The sequence below is a fragment of the Narcine bancroftii genome, chromosome 2, assembly GCF_036971445.1.
Source record: "Narcine bancroftii isolate sNarBan1 chromosome 2, sNarBan1.hap1, whole genome shotgun sequence".
In the NCBI taxonomy this organism is placed as follows: Eukaryota; Metazoa; Chordata; class Chondrichthyes; order Torpediniformes; family Narcinidae; genus Narcine; species Narcine bancroftii.
The window spans coordinates 301,874,140-301,887,205 of NC_091470.1; the positions used below are offsets into that span (position 1 = coordinate 301,874,140).

The following is a 13,066-nucleotide window of genomic DNA, read 5'->3' on the forward strand; positions in this document are numbered from 1 at the left end:
CTCTTGATTCCTTTCCTAATCAAGGACCTGACTCGCTTAGTCTTAACTATACCCATTGACTTGTCCTCCACAGCCATCTGCAGCAATGAATTCCACAGAATCACCACCCTCTGGATAAAGAAATTCCTCCTCCTTCTCTTTCCTAAAGGGATGTTTTTATATTCTGAGGCTGTGGCCTCTGGTCCCAGACTCCTGCAATTGGAAATATCCTCTGAAGGACCACTCTGTCCAGGCTTTTTTCAGTATTCAATAGGTTTCAATGAGATCTTGGCTCAAGAGGCTTTGGCAAGCAGAGGCTGAGGAATAGCTTGCTCCCACAGAGGTAAGTTTCTTTAATAAATTTAACTTTGGAGTAGATTATGGAGGACGTGGTTAGGGCAGGCAGTCCAGTGCTCCGGTTATAGGATATAGGAAGTTAGGAACAGCACACTTGTTCCTGATGACTACACCTTCAAGGGGTGCATCCACCTGTAGCTCCTGACAAACTGAGTTAGGGAACTGGAGTGGGAGCTGCATGAACTTTGGATCTTGAGGGAGGCAGAGGTAATGATAGGCATGAGTTTCAGGGAGCAATCACTCCTAAAAGACAGGAGACTTGAGTGTCAAGAGCGGGAAGAGGCAGAAAGATCTAAGCATCCCTAAGGCTGTTCCCCTCAATAATAAGTATACTGTCTTGGATACTGTTAGGGGGGGTGGGTGGGGGGACAACCTACCAGGGACGTCGGGTGGTCAGGTCTCTGGCACAGAGGCTGGGCTTTATTACCGAAGGGATGAGAAGAAAAGCGGGACAAAAGAGGAGAGCTCTTGTAATTGGGGACTAATTGGTTAAGAGAGTAGATACATGGTTTGCTAGATAAGATCAGGGCTCCGGATGGCATGTTGCCTCCCAGGTGCCAGGGTCAAGGATGTCTCTGAGTTCATAGGATTTTGGGGGGGAGGGGGGGGGGAAAGGGTGAGCAGTCGGATGTCATGGTCCACGTGGGGTCCAATGACAGAGATAGGAGTAGGGATGAGGTCCTGGAGGGAATATGGGGAGTTGGGAAAGAAGTTAAAAAGCAGGACCTCGGGTGGTAATCTCAGAATTTCAGCCTGCGCCACACACCAGAGAGGATAAGAACAGGGAGATGTGGCAGATGAATGAGTGGCTGAAGAGTTGGTGCCGGGACAGGGGTTCATATTTGTGGATTATTGGGATCCCTTCTAGGAAAGGTCTGACCTAAACTGAAAAGACAGGCTGCACCTGAACTGGAGGGGGACCAATATCCTGGTGGGCAGGTTGGCTGGACCTGTTTGGGAGAGTTTAAACTAGTTTGGCAGGGGGTGGGAATCAAAGTGAGTGCAGAGATTAGGGTAGAAGGACAAAAGCATGATGCTATGTGCTCTGAGTTGGAGGGGAAGGATAGGGAGGGGACAAAACATAAAAGTAGCCAGTTCGAGGGTTTAAATTGTTTTTATTTCATTCTGGGAATATTAGGAATAAAGAGGATGAACTTAAGAGCATGGATCAGTATGTGGAATTATGATGTTGTGGCTATTACTGAAACTTGGCTGGAGGAAGGGCAAGATTGACAGATGCATGTATCTGTGTTTAGGATGGGAGGTAAAGAGGTTTGGGGGGGTAGAAGTAGCATTATTGGTCAGGGATAGTATCACAGCTATAAAAAGGGAGGACACTGCAGAGGGAGTAACCACTGAGTTGGTATGAGTAGGTCAGAAATAGGAAGGGAGCTATCATTGTGCTGGGAGTAGTCTATAGGCCCCCCAAATAGCCCTGGGGTCACTGAACAACAGATAAGTAGGCAGATTTTTGAATGGTGTGGGAAAAACAGGGTTATAGTTATAGGTGATTTCAACTTCCCTAATATTGACTGGCACCAAATGACTGCAAGAAGGATAGATGATCTGATAGCTCAATGGTTAGAACACTGGTGTTGTAAACCAGAAGTCAAATTTCATTCCTCACTGGGGCCTCATTTCTGTGAGGAGTGCTGGACAAAGTGGTAACTCTCTGTCTTCCTTACTGTAGATAAAGTTAAAGACTTTCATGTATGCTACATTCTAAATGTATATTACATGACAATAATTGAACTTTTACCTTTAGATGTGGGTGAATTTGTCAGGTGTGTACAAGAAGGATTTCTGGAAGAGTATATGGACTAGGCGACAAGAGGAGAGGCCATACTGGATCTAGATCTGGGGAATGAACCTAGTCAGGTGGTGGACCTCTTGATGGGGGAGCATTTTGGTGAGAGTGACCACAAATCCCTTGGCTTCAACATAGCTATGGAAAAGAATATAAACCAGTGGTTCTCAAACTTTTTCTTTCCACTCACATACCACTTTAAGTAATCACAGTGCCATCAGTGTTCTGTGATTAGTAAGGAATTGCTTAAGGTGATATGTGAGTGGGAAGGGAAGATCGAGAATCACTGCTGTCGTCCCAAATGTTACTGAAATAGAAAAATTGTCATTGCCCCATTTCTTTTGGAGTTATGAAACCATGCACATAACGAGTCAATTAGGTACGATTAAAACACTGGTTTTCAAACCCTTTTTTTTCCACTCACATGCCACCTGAAGCAATCCTTTACTAATAATCATATAACCATTTACGGAGCGGAAACAGGCCATGTTGGCCTTTCGAGTCCGCACCGGTTCACTGATTTATAGAAAAATATCAACAGGTAAGTTCATTTTAATGGCCACAAGAAGGCATTAAGTATTTGGGGATAAAAATAGCTAAAGATTTACATAACTTATACAAACTTAATTATTTCTCTTTGCTCCAAAAGATTGAGGAGGACCTTGATAACACTGATGGGCAGAGTTAACTGTGTCAGAATGAAGGTGATGTCAAGGATCCAGTATTAAAAATATTTCCTCAGGATTCTTCTGAATTCTGTGAATATCTCCATCAAAATCAAAAACAAAGTTATTAAAAAAAACAAAATAACAAGATTAAATTAATGGAAGAATTTTGGCTGAGGAAGTCAATGCCATTCGCCTGGTAGCAATTTAGATAGGGAATTTGGTCCTTTGAGTGCATTCAATAAGACAGCGACCTATCCTATGCTTTGTTCACATTCTAGCTTAATTTTCATTTCACGGAACACCTTTGGCATAGGGAATGCTTAAAGTCGTATGTGAGTGAAACAAAAATGTTGAGAACCATTGATATAAACAGTCAAACTGGGGAAGGGCTAATTACGAAGGGATGAGGCAGGAACTAGGGAGAATAAATTGGAAGCAGATGTTTAAGGGTGAAAGCACAGTGGTAATAAAGGCAAAGGAGGAAAAACCCAACCCCAACCAACCAATTTTCCGCTGCAACCGTGTCTGCCTGTCCCGCATCGGACTTGTCAGCCACAAACGAGCCTGCAGCTGACGTGGACTTTTTACCCCCTCCATAAATCTTCGTCCGCGAAGCCAAGCCAAAGAAAAGAAAAATGTGGAGGAGGTTTACAGACCACTTGTGCAGGGTTCAAGATAGGTTTGCCCCACTGGGACAAGGAAAAGATGGTAGAAAAAGGGAATCGTGACTGGTGAAACAGGCATGAGAAGGGCCTTGTCATTTTGAATTAAGGAGAACCCCAAGCATTCTATGCATATATGAAGAACAGAAGGATCATGAGAATGAAAGTGGGACCACAAAAGGATAAGGAAGGCAACATGTGCCTGCAGGCATAGGAAGTTGGCGGGGTCCTAAATGAATACTTTGCGTCAGTTTTCACAAGAGAAAAGGAGCTGATCACAGTGAGGTTGAAATGGAATCAGGCTGTGTGTTTGACAATGTGGAGATTAAGGAAGAAGAAATGTTGGATCTTCTTAAAAACATTAAGATTGATGACCCCAGGCTGCTGTAGGAAGAGATAGCTGGGGCAGTAGCTATGATCTTTAAATCCTCTTTGCCACAGAAGAGGTGGTGGAGGATTGGAGAATGGGAAATATAGTCTCTTGTTTAAAATTGGTAATGGGGAGAATCCTGGGAATTATAGACCTGTGAATCTTGCATCAGGGTGTGTTTAAACTAATGGAGAGGATTCTTAAGGATAGGATCTATGAGCATTTGGAGAAGTACAGTTTACTCAAGGACAGTCAGCATGACTTTGTGAAGGGAAGGCTGTGCTTCACAAGTCTAAATTTTTTAAGGAGGTAACAAAAAAAATTGATGAGGGTAGGACAGTTGATGTGGTCTACCTGGATTTTTGCAAGGCAGTTGACAAGGTCCCCTATGAGAGACTTGTCCAGAAAGTCATGAGTCACAGGATCAGTGGAAAATTAGCTGTATAGATTTTTTCAAAATGGCTTGTAGGAAGAAACCAGAGAGTAGAAGTGGAAGGAAAATACTCTGTTGGAGGTTGATGACTAGTGGAGTGCCACAGGGATTTGTTCTGGACCCCCACTCCCCCCCCACCCCGGACTTTGTGATTTAAAAAAAAAAATAAATGACCTGGATGAAGAGGCAGAAGGATGGGTCAGTAAGTTTGGATGACAGAAAGTTTGGAAGAGTTATGGATGGAGCTGAAGGTTGTCTAAGATTACAAGAGGATATAGACAGGATGCAGAGTTGGGCAGAAAAATGACATATGGAGTTCAATCTAGATAAGTGTGAGGTGATGCATTTTGGAAGGACTAACTAGAGGGCTGAGTATAGGGTCAATGGTCAGTTAATTAGGAGTGTGGATGAACAGAGGGACCTTGGGTTTCAAATCCATACATCCCTCAAGATCGCCACACAAATTGATAGGATAGTTAAGAAGGCCTATGAGATGCTGTGATTTATTAATGGGGGGGATTGAATTCAAGAGTGGAGAGGTCATGTTAAGAGATGGTGCAGAGCAGATTTACCAGGATGTTGCCTGGATTGGAAAACAAGTCTTATGAGGCAAGGTTAGCAGAGGACTTTTCTCTTTGGAAGGATGTGGAGACTTTAAGGAGGTCTACAAGATTGAGAGGCCCCTTTCACACTGCAAATAATCTCAGGAATTAATCACCAATTGGCTTTTAAAGTGTCTAGTGTGAAAGCAAAATCAGCTCAATGACATCATCTCATGCCAGGGATTGATGGCCTCAACTCCTAGTACAATCCCCTGTGTCTGCAGATGCCAGTGTTGCAATCAAGCAAGTGTGAAACAGATTGAAATGACCCAATTTTTTGTGTGAGTGCAGGAACATGAAGGAAGAAAAGATTAAAATAAAGATATAAATTTTGTAGTGGGCAAGTTGCAGCGAGAGAGAGAGAGAGAGTAAATAAATAGCAATATTGGACAATTTTTAAACAGTGTGGGAAAATGGTTAGCGTTAGAGCGCACAATTTATAAAGATGGGTAAAAACAGTGGTGGACCTGACTTCCCAGAATGCCATGTGGCAGAGAAACCTCTTCATGAATGCTCCATTCCATTGAATTTATATTTGCATCCGATACCTAGAAAGTAACGTTTGTTCTTTTGTGCAGATTTACTAATTTTCTTTCCACATTTGTTGATTACAATGTTTTTTTTAAACCATGTGTTGTGAAGAGCTCAAAAATATTTGTCAAGAAAGTGGGTATTAGCATTTTTTTTTTACTTTGATCAATGAATGCACATGGACATTTATAGAAAGTCAATAGTGATATAGTGAGGGGAGGGGACTTTATTCTTTTGTACACTTTTTTTGACCACTTTGGATGAGCTCTTTGCTGTACACCACTTTTAACTATTATATACTGTTTCCATTTGCAGATGATAAGGCATTCTACTCACCAACTACTTGATTGAAAGGATAAACTCCCTCATCTTGCAACGAGGCCAATAATGAAATATTCCACATCGGAATATTTAATGAGAGCAATTTCTTGCATTATAGAGTTACATTTAGCAAGTTAAATCTTTGAATCTTTTAATTCATTAACATGTTTCAACATTGAAAGTAGTGAATTGGACAATACCCCTTCCTATCGATCATTTAAATCATGGCTAGTTTCTACTCAAGTTTTATTGATCTGCCATTGATACTATCTCAATGTGTTTAGTGAACAAAGACCTGTTGATCTCTTAAAATGTGTGAATGTATTTGACCTCCTCTTAATCTTATAAATTCTCCCCAAACACTTATAAAATCTTATAAATTCTCCCCAAACACTACCTTTGACCACATCTCATTAAATAGCATGGTGTCAAATTGTGTTAAAGCTCCAATACTTTCATGAATTTTATAGAAAGATGTACATTTGCAAGTCATGGCTAGTTTTGACCAGTTCTAACATTTGCTGCATTTGAATTTCAGTTTTACATTATCTTTGTGCAAAAAAGGTACTTCCCAGTTTTGCTTCTAAATAGAACGATTTTAAGGTTTTTCTGTGATAATTTGCCATTTGAAACAGTTTTTCCACTGTCTACCATATCCAAATTACCTGCCATTTAAACATTTGTCAACTTTCTAAATTAATAGAAACCATGTTTACATTGCAAATATATGAATTAATGGCTGGGATAAGCCATTCAGTCCCTGAAATCTGCTCAGCTCAAACCTATCAAGAACATTCTGATGGAAGTCTCAAGTATGCACTCCCATCTATCCACGGTAACATCTCACCAACTTTTTTAAAACCAATTATCCATTTACCTTTGGAATATGCAGAGTCTGCTTCCACAGCTCTCTGATAGAGGAAACCATCTCTTGTTTTTAAACAACAGCCCCTAAATCTGGATTATCCCAAAAGAGGAAACTACCCCTAGACATCTCTGTTGCAAATACACTTCTGCATTTACTATGTTTCAATCAAGTTGCAATTTTCTCCTCTAAACAGTTCAAACAAGGCTAGCCATTTCAATTTTTCCTTATAAGACAACCTGCCCATTCCAGGTATTGTTCTATCTAATGTATATTTTCTCATAGTTTATCCATTCTAGCACAGTTATTTTAAATAATCTGAACTTTGCCGCCAATAAAATAAATAGATTTTTTCTTGAGGTCTAGTATTACACTTTGGGTGAGCAAGGCTCGACAAGTGAAGAATTGTATATCTCATTCCCTTGACATAATTCAGGATATAGAGGGGCTAATAATAGAGGCAATTCTCAAAAGTATAAATTTTCCCAGTGCATTGAAAAGAAATGTATTAATTGCAAAGGAACTGGATGCAATCTCCAATTCCTCTTGGAATATGGGGGTTCTGTCAAGGTAAAACTGGAGAGCAATCAGCTGAGAATGTATGGACCAGTCATAAATGGTTCTAAAAGGGAATCCTGGGATGGTATCAACCTTTCTAAAGTCAAATTTAGTTATCATTTTGATTTCTATGGAGAAATAGAGGAAAGGTAGAAGACATTGAATATTGTGATGGAACTTGCTGATGCTGCATGTATAAATGTGCTTCAAGTTTAAAATATCAGAATAAATGTTGGCAAAAATCAATGGGATTTAAGAGGTGGAGAATCTCATGAAAAGCTGTAAGAGTAACAACCAGAGTCTCAACGTGGACAAGATGAAGGAGATGATCAGGGACTTCGAGAGGACCAGGAACAACACAATAATAACTCTGTAGTAGAGAGAGTGGAGAGCACCAAGTTCCTTGGAGTTCACTTATCAGTGATCTATCTGGACACTCAACATATCGTTACTTGTCAGGTCGGTGCAACAGCGACTGCGCTTCCTGAGAAGACTGAAGTGGGCAAGGCTCCCAGCCACCATTATGTCAACCTCGTATAGAGCTCAGTCGAGAGTGTCACAGAGCTGCAGAGAAATGGATCGGAGATCAATCCACAGGACCATGAGTGGCCGAAAGAATCACTGCAGTCTCCCTTCCCCACATTGACATAATCTACCGAGATCTTGTCTGAAGAGGGCACACAAAATCACTGAGGACCCCTTCCACCCTGCGCAGCACTGGGGAAGAGATACAGGAGTATCAGAGCCAGCACCATCTGAGGAGCAGTTTCTTCCCACGGGCAGTGAGAATGCTGAATGACCAAAAGGAACTGCTCACGCTAACCATCTGAGACTCTTGTACTCATTAAACAAAATAAATCTATTTATTTATTTCTTTATTTGTACAGATTAAATACTTATCCTGCATATGTATTTTTTTGTTTCTGTGTGTTGTTTCTGGTTGTGTCTGCATGTTTTGCACCAAGGTCAGGAGAACCTATTTCATTGGGTTGTACAGTGAAACCTCGTTAGAACGCGATACATTAATCTGCAGAATCGCTGATAGCGCAGGTGTCTGAGGACCCAAAACTGCTAAGTGGTGGGTTGATGACAATCAGCCAGTGACCCCCCACCACCCGATTACCCCCCCCTGCCTGACAGCCCCCCTCCCTACTGCGTCAGGGCAGGAGCGGCGGCTGTAGGAAGTCTGGGCGGGGTCCTGCGCTGCCCCTGTCCCGACATCCTGCACCGACCACCCCTGCATCTGTTCTGCAACTTGGCTATAAAGCAGTATGAAATCTTGGACCCCAACTACCGCATTCTTACAAGGTTTTACTGTACTTGTACAATCAGATGACAATAAACTAGATTATGGAAATGTGTATGTTTCAACTAATTTTACATCGAAAGAAGAATAATGGTTATGAGTCATTTTACAGAATTGAGGAAAACATAGATTGATGTTTCCTGAAAGCTAGTATAAAGCCAACGTTTTTAGTTTGCTTTTAGTGATTGCAGAGCCCACCTCACTGACAAAAGTCAAAGGAGGAAAAACCCAACCCCAACCAACCAATTTTCCCTTGCAACCGTACCTGCCTGTCCCGCATCGGACTTGTCAGTCACCAACGAGCCTGCAGCAGACGTGGACATACCCCTCCATAAATCTTCGTACGCGAAGCCAAGCCAAAGAAAAAAGAAGTGATATGAACTTGAGCTTAGAGCATAATTTCTACTTATTCCTCCATTTGAAGCTACCTCTTCGCTCCAGTAACCTTGGATTCAATGCTGATTTACAGTGAATTTGTGTGATATTTGAGCTTTCTACAGATTTCTCAAGTGTGTAAGCTGGTAGGTTAATTTGGCTATTTAAAAAAAAAAAAAATGTTCTTGTGTGGTTTGTATAATTGATGAGTATGAGGGAGAATTGATTGTGGGGAAATGGGACAATGGGATTGCTCTGTTAGCCAGTAGAGTCTTTACGGTCAAAAGAAATAAGAATTGTGGAAAGAAGTAAGCCCTGAGGAAGATATTAACAGATTTTAAGATGTAGACTGGTGAATACGCTAACAAACAACAGATGAAATTGTTTCCAAGTGTACAATTATGATTTTAATTGAAAGAAATACAGTAAATGTTATTGTCTTGTCAGAATGTCACACACTTCAGGAATAGATGGATTTCAGTGGGTGTAAATGGAGAATGTTTGAAGCAGTAGATTTTTTCTAAAAAATAAAATGGGACCCTTTTTAAATTGTGACTATTGACCTTTTTTTTTAAAACAAAATAACCTACATTAGTTGTTGAATGGAGTAAGAAGATTAATTCTCGACACTATAGTTGAAACATTGAATGTCAGATTTGGAAAAGGATGTAAAATATCAATTATACAAAACTTCAGCTATTTTTAAATGATTTATAGTTCTATCCATATTCACATTATCTGTAATCCACATTTATCACTTCCTAATGCATCTCTTTTGCCAGTAAGTTTGATTCTTGCAGTGGTTTCAATCGTGTTACAGATTATTTTTGGAATATTCACATGTTGCTTTTTAATCTTTGATATATTCACATGCCATGCATTTTATGTAAGCCTTTAATATTACTATATTTCTTTATCTTGTTTGGTACACTTGATTATTTAACTCTAATCAAATGTTTGCTTTTTAAGGTTATACTAGCTTTGGTTGGTAACATTATTTCAATATGGCACTGAGCCTGATCACATCAAATATTAATTATTTGGACACAGGTATCATGTCCACAGTTTAAATTTAACACCTTTTGACCGACCCGCTTTCCTCTTTCCAATTCTTTATCTGATTTGATACTGAATTGTCAATTTAGTGTGCAGTTCCTGCTCACTCCTTGAGATGTTTATTCCTTAAGTTTAATTGAAGCAGTAACAGGTGTAGTCCATGATATTTCTCCTGCGTTTTCTGCCTGGCTAGTCTTATGACCAAGTTTACATGCTCTCCCTATTTCCATGTTCCTTTGTTTCTTATTAGATGTTACTTGATTTCAGATGTAAAATTAATATGTAACTCTAGCAATTGCATTTGCAAAAAAATACTGTTAAATTCTGATTGTCTGCCTCTAATTCTTTAAAGCACATTAGGATACAATGCAAATCCAGTATTGGAGACCGTCATTGACCAAAAATGCCTCTGGATTTTCCCCCAATTCACAAAAGAAATCATGGGCAATGTCTGGATGCTTGGAATAATGGGGAAAAATAGTTAATAATGGGATGGGGTGGGGAAGAGAATAATGAGGAGTGGAGATGAGGGGCCATAAATAGAGGGTTATGGTGTAGGGAGGGTTTAGTACTTTTTTTAAAGGAATATATGGGTCGGCATAACATCGAGTTCCAAAGAGCCTGTACAAACCTGTTCTTTGTACTGGGGATAAGGGGATGCTGAGTGTTGAGACCATGGAACAGGAGTTATGGCTCCCCCTGCTTTCCTGGCTCTTCCTTATGGCTCTCCATCTCAAAAACAAAGTACAGTAGTATTTTTTTGGACTTTTCAGAGCTATCTTTATTTCATTCATTTTACTATATGCTGAATGTTGTAATTAACTTGCTCATTTTTTGGTCATCTTTCCTTCCTGTTGGGCTGTTCCTTGGAATCTGAGGTGGCTAAGGTGATGCTCTCCTTGTGTTCCTTCTGCAGGGCTTCTTTGTGTTCCTTTTGCATGACCCCAAAATTTTCAGATCCTGTGTAGTTTGTCAGGTCTTGCTTGTGAATGATGTTTCCCCACCCAATTCAGTCAACTGAGAGTAATTATTGCCTCATTCATCTGGGAGACGATAATCATGATGGTTCATTTAAACCTGTGTGAAGTTGAATGATTTTGTAGTAATATGATGGAGAGGTTTCACAGGTTTACTTGGATTTTGGTTCTGATGGAATATCTCAGTTGATTGAAAAATTTCGCTGTGCTGGGTTTGTTTTCTTTTGAATGGAGAAGTCTGGGATGAGACTTGATTGACGTTATAAAAGTATGAGGGGAATTGATAGGGTAAACAGCAGTAAACTTGTTCTTCTATCAGAAATCATAGATTTAAGGGAAAGAGTAGGAGATTTGAAGGGGGACAAGTAAGAATTTGTTCACCCAGAAAGCAGTGGTTTTTAAAATGCACTGTCTGAAAGGCCAGTGGAAACAGAAATTTTCACCACATTTGAGTAGTACCAAGAAGTACACTTGGATTGTCAAGACATATAAGACTTTGGACAAAATGTTGGTCATTAAGATTCGACAGATGGGTATTTGATAGGTGGATGGGTCTGTTTGTGTTGCTTGACATAGCTGAAATTATAATGTGATATTTTTAAAGTTGTACGCTGTGTTACATTTTGTTGCTCACATTATGAACAAGGGAAATTCTGCAGGTATTATATTTCAACAATGTTCCCATGTCCTAGATTCCCTAATTGGTGGGAAGTACATAAGAGTTGGTAATGAAGCAGCTGTGAGCATGTTGGATAGCAGAACTGGCCTGAGAGGGTGAACAATTTACTTGTGTTTATAAAAAAAAAAATACACTGAAATGCTGGAGGAACTTGACTGGTCTTTTCAGTGATTATTAGAGACAAAGATATATTGCACAGATTTTCAGCCTGAGCCCTTGTTCAAGGAGTAAGTTAGAAGCAGGAAATCTCAGAATTCAGACAATGCTGCCTGGGGGAAGAATCCAGACCAACAAAAGGTGTTTATTTGATATGTTAAGGAACGAGGTAAGAATTTATCATGTTTGATTGAAAGGAAATGGAATGGATAGACAGATAAGGGAGAAGAATTAAGTGGGTGGGGGAGGGGGATGGCAAAAGCCAAAGGAGTCAATATTAATTGAAGCGTGCCCAGTTGGAAGATTAGATTTTCCTCCAATTTGCTGGTGGTCTCAGAATGGGAGTGCACGAGACCATGGATAGACATGTTAACAAGGGAATGAGATGGAGAAGTGAAATGAGTGGCCACTGGGAGATCCACGCTATTGTGGCTGACAGAGCTGAGGTGCTGAACAAAGCAATTTCCCAGTCTGTGTCCAGTCTCTCCAATGGGAGACCACAACGGGAGCACTGGATGCACCCCCTACAGATTCACAAATGAAATGTTGCTTCACTTGGAAGGACTGTTTGGGGCCCCAAATGGTGGTGAAAGAGGACCTGTGGGTGCAAATGGAGCATCTCCTGTGGTCACTGGGGTAGGTCCCAAGGGGACGATTGGTTGGGAGGGAGGAGTGGACAAGGGAGTTTCCTGAGTTGGAGGCAGAAATCAAGGAAAGGGAGACTGTTGCTAGACATGGACCAAATGAATTTAAGGTTTGAGTGGAAGTTGGCAGCAAAGTGAATAATGTCAACGAGCTCATCATGGGTACATGAGGCAGCGCCAAAGTAGTTCTCGATGTAATAAAGAGTTGAGGGGCCTTGCCTGTGTAGGCTTGTAGCATGGATTGATCCACATAGCCAACAAAAAGGCAAGAATAGCTTGGTCCATGTGGGTACCCATGACTAACCCTTTAACCTGGAGAAAATGAGATGAGTCAAAGGAGAAGTTATTCAGAGTGAGGACCAGTTCTGCCAGCTAGAGGAGACTGGTGATGGAGGGGGGGGGGGGGGGGTTGGATTGGTTCCATTGTCCAGAAAGAAGCAAATGATTTCAGGCCTTCAGTATGGGAATGGAGGTGTATAGAGATTGGATATTCATGGTAAACAAGAGGCAATCAAGTTCAGGGAATTTGAAGTTGTTGAAGCGATGGAGGGTGTGTGGTGTCCCAGATCCAGGTGGGGAGGGACTGGACCGGGGGTACAAAACAATCAAGGTAAACAGACCAATTGGGAGGGGCAGGAGCACGTGGACACGATGAGTGTGCCAGGACAATTGGGTTTGTGGATCTTGGGTAGGAAGTAGACACGGGCAGTGTGGGATTGG

The 13,066-nt window shown here is 40.9% G+C and overlaps 1 protein-coding gene across 9 annotated transcripts in view; it reads left to right on the top strand.

The window, feature by feature from the left end:
- pcmtd1 (protein-L-isoaspartate (D-aspartate) O-methyltransferase domain containing 1) overlaps nucleotides 1-13,066 on the top strand; it is a 54,422-nt gene that overhangs the window by 1,772 nt on the left and 39,584 nt on the right. The window contains exon 1 of one of the 9 annotated variants that reach the window (XM_069921515.1): nucleotides 74-322. The exons of 7 other annotated variants lie outside the window; for them this stretch is intronic. The gene's annotated coding sequence lies outside the window, so the exon portion shown is untranslated. Of the gene's footprint in view, nucleotides 1-73; nucleotides 323-11,643; nucleotides 11,872-13,066 lie in introns of those variants that run through there. One more of the 9 variants, XM_069921517.1, reaches the window with a different exon arrangement.